The sequence below is a fragment of the Podarcis muralis genome, chromosome W (assembly GCF_964188315.1).
Source record: "Podarcis muralis chromosome W, rPodMur119.hap1.1, whole genome shotgun sequence".
Lineage (NCBI taxonomy): Eukaryota > Metazoa > Chordata > Lepidosauria > Squamata > Lacertidae > Podarcis > Podarcis muralis.
Window position 1 is genome coordinate 20765678 of NC_135674.1, and position 15564 is coordinate 20781241.

General features: G+C 53.8%; 1 pseudogene; it reads left to right on the forward strand.

Annotated features, from left to right (window-relative positions):
* Positions 1 to 15564, forward strand: part of LOC144326322 (apical endosomal glycoprotein-like) — a 216467-nt pseudogene that overhangs the window by 147826 nt on the left and 53077 nt on the right.

Consider the following 15564-nt stretch of genomic DNA (forward strand, 5'->3'; position numbering starts at 1 on the left):
ATCTTTACCCCAACAGAACAGCCACATTGTATCTGTGGGGAGGTTTTAGTACCGGTTTTAGGATCCCAGTGGCTTTCCCCCCCAACTCGGGTGACCCACCAAATCAAAATTCAGTGAAGGAGATGCCTGAGGTTGCCCAAAAGAAAATTAGTAAAGAAATTAAGCAGGGAGGGTAGCCGGCCCCTTTTCCGCCCCTCCCATAGAGGGTCTTCACATATCCCCGTTAGGCATCGTCCCCAAAAAAGCACCTGGTGAGTTTCGCATGATTCACAACCTTTCTTACCCAAAAGGAGGGTCCGTCAATGATGCGATACCCCAGGAACTTTGCTCGGTGAGGTATGCCTCCTTTGACCAAGCGGTCAAACTGATTTGCAAATTTGGAAATGGTGCGTTGCTGGCTAAATGTGACATTGAGTCTGCCTTCAGACTCCTGCCAGTACACCCGGAAGATTTCCGGTGGCTGGGTTTCAAATTTGAGGGGGCTTATTTCGTTGACAAGGCAATGCCCATGGGTTGCTCAGTGGCCTGTGCAGCCTTTGAGGCATTTAGTACCTTCCTGGACTGGGCGCTTCGCTTTAGAACAGGCTCTGAGGGTGTGTTGAACTACTTGGATGACTTTATCCTCATCGCTGATAGTAGACTTAAGTGCTCGGAACTTCTCGAAGCCTTCACATCTTTAGCGGGGGAGTTGGGTGTTCCTCTAGCTGCAGACAAAACTGAGGGCCCAGCTACAACCATGGTTTATTTGGGTATTGAATTGGACACTGTCGCTCAGACCTCTAAACTGCCCAGGGAAAAAATGATTGTGCTCGGTGACCTTATTCGACAACTCCTCCCCCTAAGAAAGGTTACCCTCAGGCAGATCCAGTCATTGCTAGGCCATTTAAATTTTGCTTGCCGTGTGGTTTCCCCTGGCCGCCCATTCTGGGGCCGCCTTGCGAGGCTGTCAGCAGGTCTGTGATCCCCTCATCACAGGGTTCGTCTATCGAAAGAGGTAAAATCTGATCTGGAAGTCTGGTTGAAGTTTTTAGAGAATTATAACGGAATTTCTTTGTGGCAGGATAACTTATCGCTGCAAGTTGACTTTCAGTTGCACTCAGATGCTTCGGGCTCTCTTGCGTTTGGCATTTATTTTAGGGGGCAATGGTGTGCCCAGCGCTGGCCCGCAGCCTGGCAGGGAGGCCCCATAACCAGAGATCTAACCTTCCTGGAATTCTTTCCGATCGTAGTGGCGGTGCACTTGTGGTCTAAGGAATTTAGCAACCATAGGGTATGCTTTCACACCGACAACAAGGCAGTAGTAGCAGTCCTTTCCACCTGCTCCGGTTTTATGCCGCTCCAAGGGTGGGGGCCCTTCTTCGTTCTTTCATTCTCTTGTGCTTTAGAGCTCAACATCCACTTCTCCTCCAAATTTGTGCCTGGTGTTAACAATGACATTGCGGATGCCCTATCTCGTTTTCAGATGGACCGCTTCCGCTCGTTAGCACCGGATGCACAACAGCTTCCTCAGCCGTTCCCGGAGCACTTATGGAGCCTTGGGAACCAGAAGTGATTCAGGGAGTATTATCCTCGGTGGCGCCTTCCACTTTAAGATCGTATAAGAAAGCTTGGTCGGATTTCTTAAAATTCCGCAGTAAAACCTACGCCGCTAGAAGCAATTCACCTCCCGTCAAGTCAGAGGTTCTTTCCTACTTAGTACACTTGAGACGCTTGGGCCGCACCCCTAAAACCCTCAACCTACAGGCGGCGGCAATATCATTCTTTTGCAAGGCAGTTTATTCCTCTGACCCATGTGCCGATTTTGTCGTGCGGAACGCCTTGGAGGGCTGGCGCAGACTGCAGCCCCCCAGCTGCGATATGAGAAGGCCAATATCATTTGACATCCTTTGCCAGATTAATAAAAAGTTGAGAACTGTTTGCTGGTCTAAGTACGAGGCCTGCTTATTCTCTGCGGCGTATTCCATTGCCTTTTTCGGCGCACTTCGCATTGGTGAGGTGGTATACGAAGAGGATCAGCGAGGTTCCTCCCGGGGTTTGCTACAAATCGATGTCACGCTATCACGGGAGGATCTAGTCTTGCGGATACGTAGTTCCAAAACAGATCAGTATGGGAGGGGGGCTTTGGTTCGGCTTTTGGCAACCAGAAAATCAGGCCCATGCCTGGGACAACTGATCTCAGTGATCATGGGTAGGAGGAGGAGTTACGCCAAGACCAGACCATGTCATTACCGAGGAGGCAGGTTTAGTCGTTGTCTGAGGACTATCCCTGCCTCCAGGTCTGGTCCTGACCGGAAGGATACTGGAATCAGCAAGGGAAACCCACATGACCTGAAAGTGTTGCTGTGCAATGCCAGGTCAATGATGAATAAAACCACTGCCATCCACGACCTGATTGTGGATGGAGGATTTGACCTGGCATGTGTGACAGAGACCTGGTTGGATGAAGCAGATGGGCCTGTCCTTGCCGCTGCTTGCCCACCAGGTTTCTCTTACGCACAGCAACCCAGGTCATGTGGGCGGGGAGGGGGGGTTCAGTGATTTTTAGGAAGTCATTAGTCTGCACCAGGCGTCCTATTGGGAAGACCCAGTTCTCTGAGTGCATGTTCTGGAAGTTGGGCAATAGGGGCAGTACAGGATTCCTACTGGTGTACCGACCTCCCCGCTGCACCAAGGATTCCCTGCCCGAGCTGCTTCAGGTCGTGGCGGATATGCTCCTGGAGACACCTAGCTTGGTTGTCCTGGGGGATTTTAACATCCATGCCGACACGACCTTACAAGGGGCCGCTCGGGACTTCGTGGAAAGCATGGCCTCCATGGGGCTGTCCCTGAATAAGTTTGGCCCAACTCATAGCCATGGACATGCCTTAGACTTGGTGTTCACCTCTATGGATGTTGGTGATCTGACACTAACTAAAAGCGAAACAAAAGAAGTGCCATGGTCAGATCACTTCCTGGTGCAACTGGACTTCTCCGCAACCCTTCCCCTCTGCAGGGAGGTGGGACCGATTCGGATGGTCCGCCCCCGCCACTTAATGGATCCAATTGGCTTCCAGAGAGTGGTAGGGGATGCTTTATCCCAAGTTGATGGCCTTTCAGCTGATTCCCTGGTGGCACGCTGGAATGCAGAGTTAACCAGGGCTATTGACTGTCTGGCTCCGAAGCGCCCTCTCCGATTGCATGGAGCCCGGACAGCCCCGTGGTTTTCCCTGGAGCTGAGGGTGATGAAACAATCGTTGAGACGGCTAGAGCGCCGGTGGCGGAAAACTCATTCTGAATCAGACCGGACACGGGCTAGAGCTCAACGTCGAGCCTACCAAGTGGCAATGGCGACGGCGAAGAGGGCCTTCTTCACCGCCTCCATTGCATCTGCAGAAAACAGCAGCAGGAGACTTTTTCAGGTGGTTCGCAATCTATCGGAACCACCTGTACCACCGGGGCCTGGTAGGGACCCCAAGATCTCCTGCAATGCTTTTGAAAAGTTTTTTGCAGATAAAATCACTCAGATTCAGAAGGAGGTAGACTCCACCGTGGGAGCAGGGCCAGGGCGGGAGAGTGCTAGAGTTCTGTCTGGTCCTGTTACATGGGATCAATTCCAATCTGTTACCTCCGAGGATGTGGACAGGCTGCTTGGACAAGTGAAACCGACCACCTGTCTCCTTGATCCTTGCCCATCCTGGCTGATAAAAGCGAGCCGGGAAGGGCTGGGCGATGGGCTCTGCGGGGTGGTGAATGCTTCCCTCTGTGAGGGAGCCTTCCCAGACCCGCTGAAAGAGGCGGTCATTAAACCGCTTCTTAAAAAAACATCGTTAGACCCGGCCAATTTGGCCAACTATCGCCCAGTCTCAAATCTGCCATTCTTGGGCAAGGTGATTGAGCGGGTGGTTGCTGAACAACTCCAAGCATGCCTGGAGGAAACGGACCATTTGGATCCCTTCCAATCGGGATTCAGGTCTCACCATGGGACTGAAACTGCCTTGATCGCGCTGGTTGATGATCTCCGGCGGGCTAGGGACAAAGGTGAGAGCTGTTTCCTAGTTCTGCTGGATCTCTCAGCGGCCTTTGACACCATCGACCATAACATCCTTCTGGACCGTCTAGAGGGGCTGGGAGCTGGGGGCACTGTCATACAGTGGTTCCGCTCCTTCCTCCTGGGTCGTGTCCAGAAAGTGGTGGTGGGGGATGAGTGTTCAGACCCCTGGGCTCTCACTTGTGGGGTGCCTCAGGGTTCTGTCCTCTCCCCCATGCTTTTAAATATCTATATGAAGCCGCTGGGAGAGATCATCAGGGGGTTTGGACTGGGTGTTCATCAGTACGCAGATGACACCCAGCTCTACCTCTCCTTTAAATCAGAACCAGTGAAGGCGGTGAAGGTCCTGTGTGAGTGCCTGGAGGCGGTTGGAGGATGGATGGCGACTAACAGATTGAGGTTGAATCCTGACAAGACAGAAGTACTGTTTTTGGGGGACAGGGAGCGGGTTGGTCTGGGGGATTCCCTGGTCTTGAATGGGGTAACTGTGCCTGTAAAGGACCAGGTGCACAGCCTGGGAGTCATTTTGGACTCACAGCTGTCCATGGAGGCGCAGGTTAACTCTGTGTCCAGGGCAGCTGTCTACCAGCTCCACCTGGTACGCAGGCTAAGACCCTACCTGCCCGTGAACTGTCTCGCCAGAGTGGTGCATGCTCTAGTTATCTCACGCTTGGACTAGTGCAACGCGCTCTACGTGGGGGCTACCTTTGAAGGTGACCCGGAAACTGCAATTAATCCAGAATGCGGCAGCTAGACTGGTGACTGGGAGTGGCCGCCGGGACCATATAACACCGGTTCTGAGAGACCTGCATTGGCTCCCAGTATGTTTCCGAGCACGATTCAAAGTGTTGGTGCTGACCTTTAAAGCCCTAAACGGCCTCGGTCCTGTATACCTGAAGGAGCGTCTCCACCCCCATCGTTCAGCCCGGACACTGAGATCCAGCGCCGAGGGCCTTCTGGCGGTTCCCTCATTGCGAGAAGTGAGGCTACAGGGAACCAGGCAGAGGGCCTTCTCGGTAGTGGCACCCGCCCTGTGGAACGCCCTCCCATCAGATGTCAAAGAGATAAATAATTACCTGATATTCAGAAGACATCTTAAGGCAGCCCTGTTCAGGGAAGTTTTTAATATGTATCGCTGTACTGTTTTTAACACTGATTGGGAGCCGCCCAGAGTGGCTGGGGAAACTCAGCCAGATGGGCGGGGTATAAATAATAAATTATTATTATTATTATTATTATTATTATTATTATTATTATTATTATTATTATTATTAAGGACACTAGGCGCTTTTTGTTTTTGAGGGCTAATTCAGTGGGACCACTCTGTGGAGGCTCCTTTTATTGACACAATATGCAAACCCAGGCAGATACATTTTGGATTGTGACCTTTACACATCTTCCAGTCCCGAGATCGTGGGGTGGCACAGTTATTTTGGCACCTGTTTCCACCGCGTCATTTTCCCCTTGCACAATGTATGATGAAAGAGACAAAGGTCTCATAGGCAAAGGTCACAGACAGGACATGGCAGACTACTGAGACCGCAGAAGGTTAGACAGAGGGCAAGACCTTCAGACAGCTGTGAGGGGGAGTGTGCTCCGCACCCCAAGGTCACGCGTGCAGACAGCTGAGGCTGTCCGCGGGCGGGAGTGTGCTCTACAACCCAGTTGTTGTTGTTGTTGTTGTTGTTAAACGGTTGGATATAAATCACATTAATAATAGTAATCGTAATAGTAATAACTGCCCATCTCCAAGTCACACAATTGGGTCCATTGGCTCGACCAAATGAAAACCACTTCCGCCTTAAGAGGAGGTGGGGTTGCGGGCTGCACGCCCCCGCCACATGCGCAGTGGCTGGCTCTCAGCCTCTGCGCGATTGAGGGAATTTCCCGCTGTGTCATCCCCCGGACAGCCAATCGGCTGGCTCGGGGAGTGTGGCCTGCCCTATTTAATGCAGGCGCAGCCGGGGATCTCCCTCTTTTGCCGCCTCCACCTGCTCCGGTTTTATGCCGCTCCTGCTTCCTTTCCTGCTTGCGCTGCGCGATTTGCCTTTCAGCTGAAATCACTAGCTGGCTGGGTCCCTTCTGTGGACATCTACGCCAGCCTTTTGGAGCTGCAGGAAGACACTGGTTGTTGCTTACTGCGTTGGCAGGCTACCGAATGAGCTGAAATCACTGGGGGGGGGGGTTTAACTTTTCAGCATCTCCTTTAATGTCGCGCCTGCAGCTGTCACTGAATTGGGGAGGCTGGGACCTAAGGCGCCTTCACCACAGCTAAAAAACGGCCTGTGCTCAAACCGGAAGTAGCTGCTCGTCAGCTGTTCTCACCGCCTTTCCTGCCGGGGCTTTGTTTTCGTTGCTGTTTCGGTCTTTGGGCACGACAAGGGGCTTATAAAAGTGCCACGGGAAGCCCACTCTGCTGCTGCCTCGTTCCGGATGGAGCCTACGAGCTACGGGGACCTTGAAACAGCTCTGGGAAAAGGCAGGCATCGGACACAGCGTTCAGGTTGGTCGCCCGGTAATGGCAGTCGGGAGCTCTTTCGGCTGAAAGGGCCCCAGCGCTGTGAAGCAGGGGGAGACCACGAGAGTGTCGCAGTTCCCCCAAAAAACCTCAGATCGGGCGTTCTGAGGACCTGGAAATCCAGCGGGTGCCTATTTGTGACTTCCCCGCTCCCCGGTAAGCTCATAAGAGCCCCAAGAGCGAGCGAGGTTGGCGATGCGGCACAGCAGAAACGACTGCTTCCTTCATCGCGCGAAGCTCCGAGACTGGCGATCGTCAGTGGCCAATTCCTTCTTGAAAAAAGATTAAAAATTTGGAACTGGAAGTAAGACCAAAGCTTTAATTTGAAAAAGATCAGCGGGGGGGGGGGGACTTAAAAACGGAGGTCGGTCCCTTTTGTTGAAAGAAATTAGAGTCGGAGAGCAAAGACCGAAGCCCTAAGTGGAAAAAGACTTTTGAAACTTTGCTGGCTAAACTTTTGCTCCCCTTCTGCAGGGGGAAGAGGGGAAAAATATTTTAAATTGTAGAAACCCTGTGGGACTGTGTCATTGAGCAAAGAAGCTCCTCCATTTTGCATCAGACCTCCCGGGAGGGAAGGCTAGACTCCATTGTGATGTCACAATGGAAGAGGAAACATTTAATCTCTGTTCCCACTGACTTTGTTACTTTGTATCCTGTGGCTGTCTTAACACATTTCAAAGTAGCTAAAAGTGTCTTCTTCCTTCAGGACTGCCTGCAAACTTTAAAAGTGACTTGACAAATTTTCTTAGCCTGTTGTGATTGCCTGGGAATCTGATTCAGAAGCTGAATCTGAGGAGTCACAGCCTGCACAGGAGTCCCCGCCTCCAGGGCCGGCTGAGCTGGGGCAGGGGCTTGAATCTGAAGGGCCTGCACCTGCACCAGGAGCAGACACCAGATGCATCCACTCTGGCTCCGGAGGTGATTGAGGACCCATTGCCTGCAGGTGCGCCTCTCCCAGCCCTGTCAGGGGAAGGTGAAGCTGCTCCTGGGTCCAGTAACCCTCCAGCCTCTCCTGAGCTGCAGAGGCTCAGGGCAGAGAGGCGGAAGGAACTAAGTGCTCTCAGGAGGAGTGCTCGCCTTAAGGCCAGGAGAGGCGGGTCACCTGTGGGCCAGGACCGCCCCTGGCCTCAGAAGAGATAAAGGCCAGTCAGCCCAGTCCCAGGTTGCGGGAGCAACGACGTTGGAAACCTGTTTCTGCCAGCACCCAGACCTGTTTTTCCAGAGTTCCCGACCACGCCCGGCTTCTTGCTTTGGACCCCACTTCCCCCTTGGTGGACAGTCTCCAGACCCTTGGCCCAGGAGCGGACTTTGACCACGCCTCACGGTAACCCCCCCCCCCGGGACCAGCACAGTTTGGTCCCGCCACACCCGCACTCCCCCTCTCTTGGGGTGCGTTCGGGAAGAGCCAGAAGCCATGGCTGACCAGGCAGCTGCGTTGGTGGCATTGGCCCAGGAGAACCAGGCCTTGTCTCACACCGTTCAGCAGCTAAGCAATCCGGCTACGGCACTTCAGCAGCGGTTGGACGCCTTAACGGCTCCTGGGGCCGATGCCCCAGCTTCTGGCAAGTACCCAGTGGCCCTGCCAGAGAAATTTGATGGGACCCCGGCCAGCTTTCCCATGTTCCTCGCCCAGGCCAAGCTGTATATTCAGGGGCGAGCCCAGAATTTTCCTGACGATCGCACCAAAGTGCACTTCTTGATCAGTTTGTTAAAGGACCAGGCGGCCAAGTGGGCTTTGCCACTGCTCCAGCAAGACTCTCCTTTGCTAACAGACTATTTGGGGTTTTGTAACCATTTGGAGACTGCGTTTGGCAACCCTCTGAAGGGGAGCCAAGCCAATCAGGCGATTTGTCGGTTGAGACAGGACAAGTCCACAGCCGCTGCCTACGCCACAGAAATTCGGCTGTTGGCACAGGACTTGTCTTGGAATGACTCAGCACTTTGGGACCAGTATCTTGAGGGACTGACGGACGAGATACTGGACCAGCTTGCCATGATGGATCGTCCCACCACGCTGGATGCCCTCATTCAGCGGAGTCTGCAGATAGACGATCGGTTAGAGGACCGTCGCCAGGCCCGGGACCGCCAGCACCCCCAGCTCCTGGCTCCAGTCCTTCCCAGCAGGTCCATGGCCACAGCCGAGTTGCCGGACGAGCCGATGCAGCTCGGGGCAGCGTGACCTCGCCTCTCCCCCTCGGAGAAGACGCGGCGTCAGGAGGGGAACCTGTGTCTTTACTGCAGTGGGAGTGGACATTACGCCCGATCCTGTCCCAAGAAGATGCCGGCTGCAGGGAAACCACCAACCCCGGTAGCTGAAGGCCCTGGAAACCTGGGGTCCCAAACCATGCAAGAGGGGCCCTCACCGGTGGAATTGCGACACCTCATGGTTCCGGTGCACCTATACCCCCCTGGCAGGCCCTGGATTCTCACCAATGCTCTGGTGGATTCAGGGGCAACCCGCTCGTATATGGACTCTGCCTTTGCCGCCCATCATCAGGTGCCACTCCAGGATAAGTCGGAAGCGGTACAGGTGGAGGCAATTGACGGGCGGCTCCTGCGCTCGGGCGCCGTTACTCAGGAGACACAGCCCTTGGTTCTGTGTCACCAGCAGCACTTTGGAAATTGCTACCATGCTCCGGTTTCCCCTGGTGCTTGGGATGGATTGGCTGGAGTCTCACAATGTTCAGCTTGACTGGGTCCATCGGACTGTGCACTTCCCAGAGCCGTGTCCCCATGCTTGGTCCGATATGCTAGCAGCCGCCCCCAGTGACAAGGCTGCGTCAACGCTCCCTGCGGTTTACCAGGACTACCAAGATGTGTTCGAGGAATGGGGGGGGGGGCAGACCAGCTGCCATCCCATCGGTCTTTCGACTGCGGCATAGACTTCCAGCCCGGGGAGCCCCTGCCTGTGAGTTGCTTATACTTGTTAGGAAATCTGCCATATCAGGAGAAACTGGCCACTCTCCAGGCACCCGGCATGATCTCCTGGTGACCTCCCTGTCTGCATTCCCCGGCAGATGCAGGCAAGGTCTCGATCGGCGATCCTCCTCAAACGTGAGAAGAACACACCACTCTTCCCTGCTCTCCCCAGGCAGGGGAAAGAGATAGACAGAAATGTATTTACATGCCTTTATTTCTGTCTTTGCAGCATTACAGAGAAACACGTCTGCTCTCATCAGACTCCATCAAAAGAGAGAAAAAACTCCACCTCCTGTACTTCCTGTACAGGTCACTCTGAGCTATTTCCGGTGCTTTGCACTGAAAACAGACTCTTCCTCTGTTCCCACGGAACAGTTCCAACATTCCCATTATGTTTTGCTTTCAAGCCACCTGCTGCTCGCGGTCGCATTGCATCCATATCGTAACTACTCTCTTACGGAGCCGGAGCTCGAAGCTTTGCAGGACTTCCTTCGCAAGAACCTGGAGCGTGGTTTCATTCGGCCTTCCACCTCGCCCACTGCTGCTCCAGTGCTCTTCGTTAAGAAGAAGTGTGGGGAGCTTCGTCTTTGCCATGACTACCGGGCCCTGATCAAGATTACTATCCCAGACCGGTACCCCTTGCCCCTCATCACGGAGTTGCTGGAGCGGGTGCAAGGGGCGCAGGTGTTCACCAAGTTAGACCTCCGGGGGCCTACAATTTAATTCGTATCCGAGCCGGGGATGAGTGGAAGACAGCATTTGGGACCCGGTATGGGCAGTTTGAATACCTAGTAATGCCCTTCGGATTGTGCAACGCGCCTGCTGTGTTCCAACGGTACATCAACTACGTGTTCCAGGACTTGCTAGACAAGTACGTGGTGGTGTACTTAGATGACATTCTGATTTTCTCCCGTGACTCGGCTTGCCACAAGGGTTATGTCCGGACCGTGCTGCAGCGCTTGCGGGAGCACCGCCTGTATGAGAAGCTCATCAAATGCGAGTTCCATCAGCGGTCAGTGGACTTCCTTGGTCACCGACTCTCTCCAGATGGGGTGCAGATGGATCCTGGGAAGGTGGCAGCGGTTCGGGAATGGGTGGCACCTTGGAACCGCAAGGACCTACAGCGATTCCTGGGGTTCGCCAATTATTACCGGACCTTCATTGCGATTATGCTCATCGCACCACCCCGTTGACCCAGCTGCTGCGCCCCAAGACGCCATTTTCCTGGGACAAGGAAGCAGAGGAGGCGTTTCAGGGGTTGAAAGCCTGTTTCCAGAGAGCGCCGATCTTGCAACATTCTGATCCCTCTCGACCTTTTGTGGTAGAGACCGACGCCTCCAGCACGGCTCTCGGTGCTGTCTTGTCCCAGCAGCACGGACCTGATGCGCCACTGTTACCCTGCGCCTTCTATTCCCGCCAGCTCCTTCCGGTGGAGCGTAACTATACCGTGTGGGAGCCGGAACTACTGGCCATCAAGGTGGCCTTAGAGGTCTGGCGCCACCATCTTGAGGGGGCACGACACCCGGTGGAGGTGAGAACCGACCACCGGAACCTGGAGTACCTCCAGACCACCCGCAAGCTGAACCAAAGGCAGATCCAGTGGGCATTGTTCTTCTCCCGGTTCCAGTTCCGGATCCGCTACATCCCTAGCTCCCAAAACCAGAAGGCGGATGCCCTGTCCTGGAAACCCAAAGACATTGCAGACACGGTACAGCAAGCAGTACCCACCACGGTCCTACCACCGGCTGCGTTCCTGGCCACTCAGGATGCTGAGCCACTGCAGGCTCGGGTGCAGGAACAGCAGCGGGTTGATGCTTGGGCTCAAGAACGACTCCGGGAACTGGACGAAGGGTCATGCCCTCAGTATCCGGGGCTGGTATTGCACCAGGGCCTACTGCTGCACCACGGTCGCCTGTACATCCCGCCATGGCCACTGCGGGCTGAGGTCCTCTGGATGACCCACTATGCCCCAGCAGCAGGACACGTCGGGCGGTATTAGATGACCCATCTGGTAAGCCGCGAGTTTTGGTGGCCCCGCCTGAAGGCTGACGTGGCTCGCTACGTCGCTGGTCGTGATGTCTGCCGGCAGGCCAAGGGCCCTGCTGGGCGACCCCCTGGCCTACTTCAGCTGTTGCCAGTCCCACCACGTCCTTGGCACACGGTTTCGCTGGATTTTGTGGTGGACTTACCCCCGTCTCGTGGCTGTACCTGCCTCCTGGTTTTCTCCGACCATTTCACTAAGATGGTACACTGTGCCCCCTGCCCATCCGTACCCACAGCTAAGGAAACCGCTCAGCTGTACCTTCAGCATGTCTTCCGCCTGCATGGCCTACCTGAGCGTGTGGAGTCTGACCAGGGCGTTCAGTTCACATCCCGGTTCTGGCGAGCGTTGCACCATACCCTAGGGACAGAGGTCTGTCTATCGTCAGCCTACCACCCACAGACCGATGGACAGACGGAACAGGCAAATGTGGTGCTGGAGTAGTACCTTCGGTATTACTGCAGCTACCAGCAGGCTGACTGGGTCGACCACCTACCGTTTGCGGAGTTCGCTTACAACAACACGGTGAATGCGTCCACCCAGCAGACCCCGTTCCAGGCCAGTTACGGTTACCATCCGCGGTTGTTCCTGGATGTGCTGCCGGCATCCGCAGTCCCTGTGGTGACAGAGTGGCTGCAGGATCTCCAGTCTCAGCAACAACTGTTGATGGAGCAACTGCGCCAGGCCAAGGAGGCATACAAGGCCCAGGCCGACCGCCACCGCCAGGTGGGGCCGGAACTCCACGTCGGTGACCTGGTATGGCTCTCCACTCGTCACCTCCACCCCTCTTGGCCTTCGCGGAAGCTGGACGCCCGCTTCACCAGCCCGTTTCCCATTGTGGACCAGGTCTCGCCTGTGGCATTCCGTCTCTGGTTGCCCGCAACCCTGAAGGTTCACCCAGTATTCCACAGGTCCCTTCTGAGTCCGGTGGCCCCTCCCAACGAGTACCACCCGAACTGTCCCCGACTGCAGCCAGTTTTGGTTCAGGGGGAGCCCGAGTACAAGGTGGAACGCATTCTGGACTACCGATACCGCAGGGGAAAGCTGCAGTATCTCATAGACTGGAAGGGGTATGGACCTGAGGACCGTTCCTGGGAACCAGCAGCCAACGTCCACGCGCCTGCCTGCCTCCGTAATTTCCATGCGGCGTACGCCAGCAAGCCGGGTCCGGACCCTCGGTTGAGGGGGGGCAGGAGGGGGGATGGTGTGATGGCCTGGGAATCTGATTCAGAAGCTGAGTCTGAGGAGTCCCCGCCTGCACAGGAGTCCCCGCCTCCAGGGCCGGCTGAGCTGGGGCAGGGGCTTGAATCTGAAGGACCTGCACCTGTGCCGGATCCTCAGGAGCAGACACCAGATGCATCCACTCTGGCTCCAGAGGTGATTGAGGACCCATTGCCTACAGGTGCACCTCTCCCAGCCCTGTCAGGGGAAGGTGAAGCTGCTCCTGGGTCCAGTAACCCTCCAGCCTCTCCTGAGCTGCAGAGGCTCAGGGCAGAGAGGCGGAGGGAACTGGTTTCTCTCAGGAGGAGTGCTCGCCTTAAGGCCAGGAGAGGAGGGTCACCTGTGGGCCGGGACCGCCCCTGGCCTCAGAGGAGATAAAGGCCAGTCAGCCCAGTCCCAGGTTGTGGGAGCAACGATGTTGGAAACCTGTTTCTGCCAGCACCCAGACCTGTTTTTCCGGAGTTCCCGACCACGCCCGGCTTCTTGCTTTGGACCCCACTTCCCCCTTGGTGGACAGTCTCCAGACCCTCGGCCCAGGAGCGGACTTTGACAACGCCTCACGGTAATCCACCCCCAGGGACCAGCACACCTGTTTTCAATTATAGAACGGGGGGCTGCCAGCTGTCTGGGCTGGCACCTGTGGGATTGGTGGTGGGAATCTGTTTCTCTCTCTCACTCCACTAAGCTGTGGGACCAACCTTGAAATTCCTGAGCCATTGAGACTTCCGGAGGCGGCGCGATCGGTAATGGCTGCCTGCTCCTTGTAAGGAGAGGGAAGCTCCGCTGAAAACGGGTCGTCCGCTACGGCGAAGCGGAGACCCACTCAGGAAAACCACAGGCGGCAGAAGCCTGTGGTCTCGAGACCCGGCGGGCGCCAGAAGCAACCCCCAAAACGCTGAAGGGACCCCGTAAGGGGCTCCGGATCGCGGAGGGGGTAGCGGCGCTGTGGGTCGTTTCGCAGTCAACGGAGCGAAGCCGCGTTGCTGTTGCCGGTAAGCGCTGACCTTTCTTCCTGAAACCTTCAAACCTGGAAAGTTACAACCCGTGAGTAATTTGGATTTTACAATTTTAAGGACTTTTAAAACCTGGAATTTGGCTGAAAGTGGAGTGACGATAAACAGGAAGTCCGTCTTCCGCTAACACTGAACTTGAAAGCAAAGAGCAGGAGGAGTGGAGATTAAGAGTGATGCTTTAACCAATCGATCTGGCACCTACTTAAATTACTTTTCTGTGTGGATAAAAGACTTTAAGTTGCTGTTTTTTTGGATTTATATGGAGACAAGGATATCTATCTTCTGCTGAACCAGTGGATTACAATTTAAATAAAAACCCCAGGTGCTGGAGCTGCCTGAGCAATTGAGCACCAGTCTGCAAACTTGGATACTTTGAATCTAGACTTTGTGATATTCTGAGCTTGAACTTGCTACTTTGAAACAACTGCTGTCTAAGCACTGTCAGAAACATTGTTTTGCTGTAAGTATTAACTCTGCTAAAATTTATCTTTGTGGAGGTCTTTGGACGCTGAATTAGATTTATAAATTTGAATTGGATTTGACTTTCTCCCTAAAGACATTTTAAGCTCCCCCTAGAGGATTTTGGACCTACAGCAGTGACTTTGTTTTATTTTCCTTTCCCGGCCTCCTGTCTGACTGTTGCATCTGGGCTGTTGCTTTCTCATGGGAACAACTCAGTTTGACCTTGGCTTTTAGATAACTTTGGAATGAGTGGAACAAGAAAAAGGGGAAGAACCAGACAAACAACCTTAACTTTATCTGCAGCCTCACAGCGTAGATCATCTGTGCCTGTTTTGCCTTCCACTTTACCTCCTGAGATAGAAGCGGCTTCCCTGTCACAGGCAGGGGAGGGAGATACGGAGGAATTACAACTGGAAGATATGGCCTTAGGAGCAAGTGGTTCTGTTTTAGAGAAAATTTTTGAAAAATTGGAGGCTTTGGATAGAAAGGCTGATTTGCAAACAGCTAAAATTGACCCAAACACTGAAAGTTTGAATAAATTAACTGGACAAGTTGCACAGAATGTTCAATCTATTGGAGAACTGAAGGAGGCTGTAGGTGAAAATCGGAAATTGGCTGAGGATACTAGCCAAAGGCTGGGAGAGCTTGAAAAAGAAGTAAGACCACTCAGTAAACAAGTTGGAGAACATCAGATTTACTTTTCTATGACAGAACTGCGGAACAGGGAGGCCAACTTGAGGATACGGTCAATACCAGAAGTGGAAGAAGACAACTTAACTGAGTTTCTGACTAAAGAATTTTCCAAGTTCTGGAATTTAGAGGAAAAAGACTTTAAAATAGTATCCGCTTTCAGGCTTGGAAGGCTTAGAAGGAAAGAGAAGCCCAGAGACTGTCTGATAATACTGAGATCTAAGGAGGAAAGGGATAAGATTTTGGGCCTACACTACAGAAAGTCACTGGACATTTTGGATAAAAGAATTGAAATTTTCAAGGACATCCCTAAACAATTGCTGGACCTTAGATCTGACTATTCGGAACTAGCAAGACTGCTGAGGAGTAATTCAATTATCTTCAGGTGGGAGTTTCCTCAAGGACTATCCTTTACTTTCAGAGGGAGTAAGACTAAAATTAGAACACCGGAGGACAGAGACAAGTTTTTGGCGGCACACGGAGAAGATCTTCACAAAGGACTTGGAGCACTCCCAGGGCCCGAACCTCCGGGGGAGCCGGCACCCTCGGATCCTCAAGAACCGGAGAACAAGGTACCACCCCAGCAAGAATAGCCAGACCCATTCAGGATGTCTCTGCAACTTTTGAGTTGGAACATAAATGGCTGTAACAGTCCAGAAAAAAGGAGAAAATT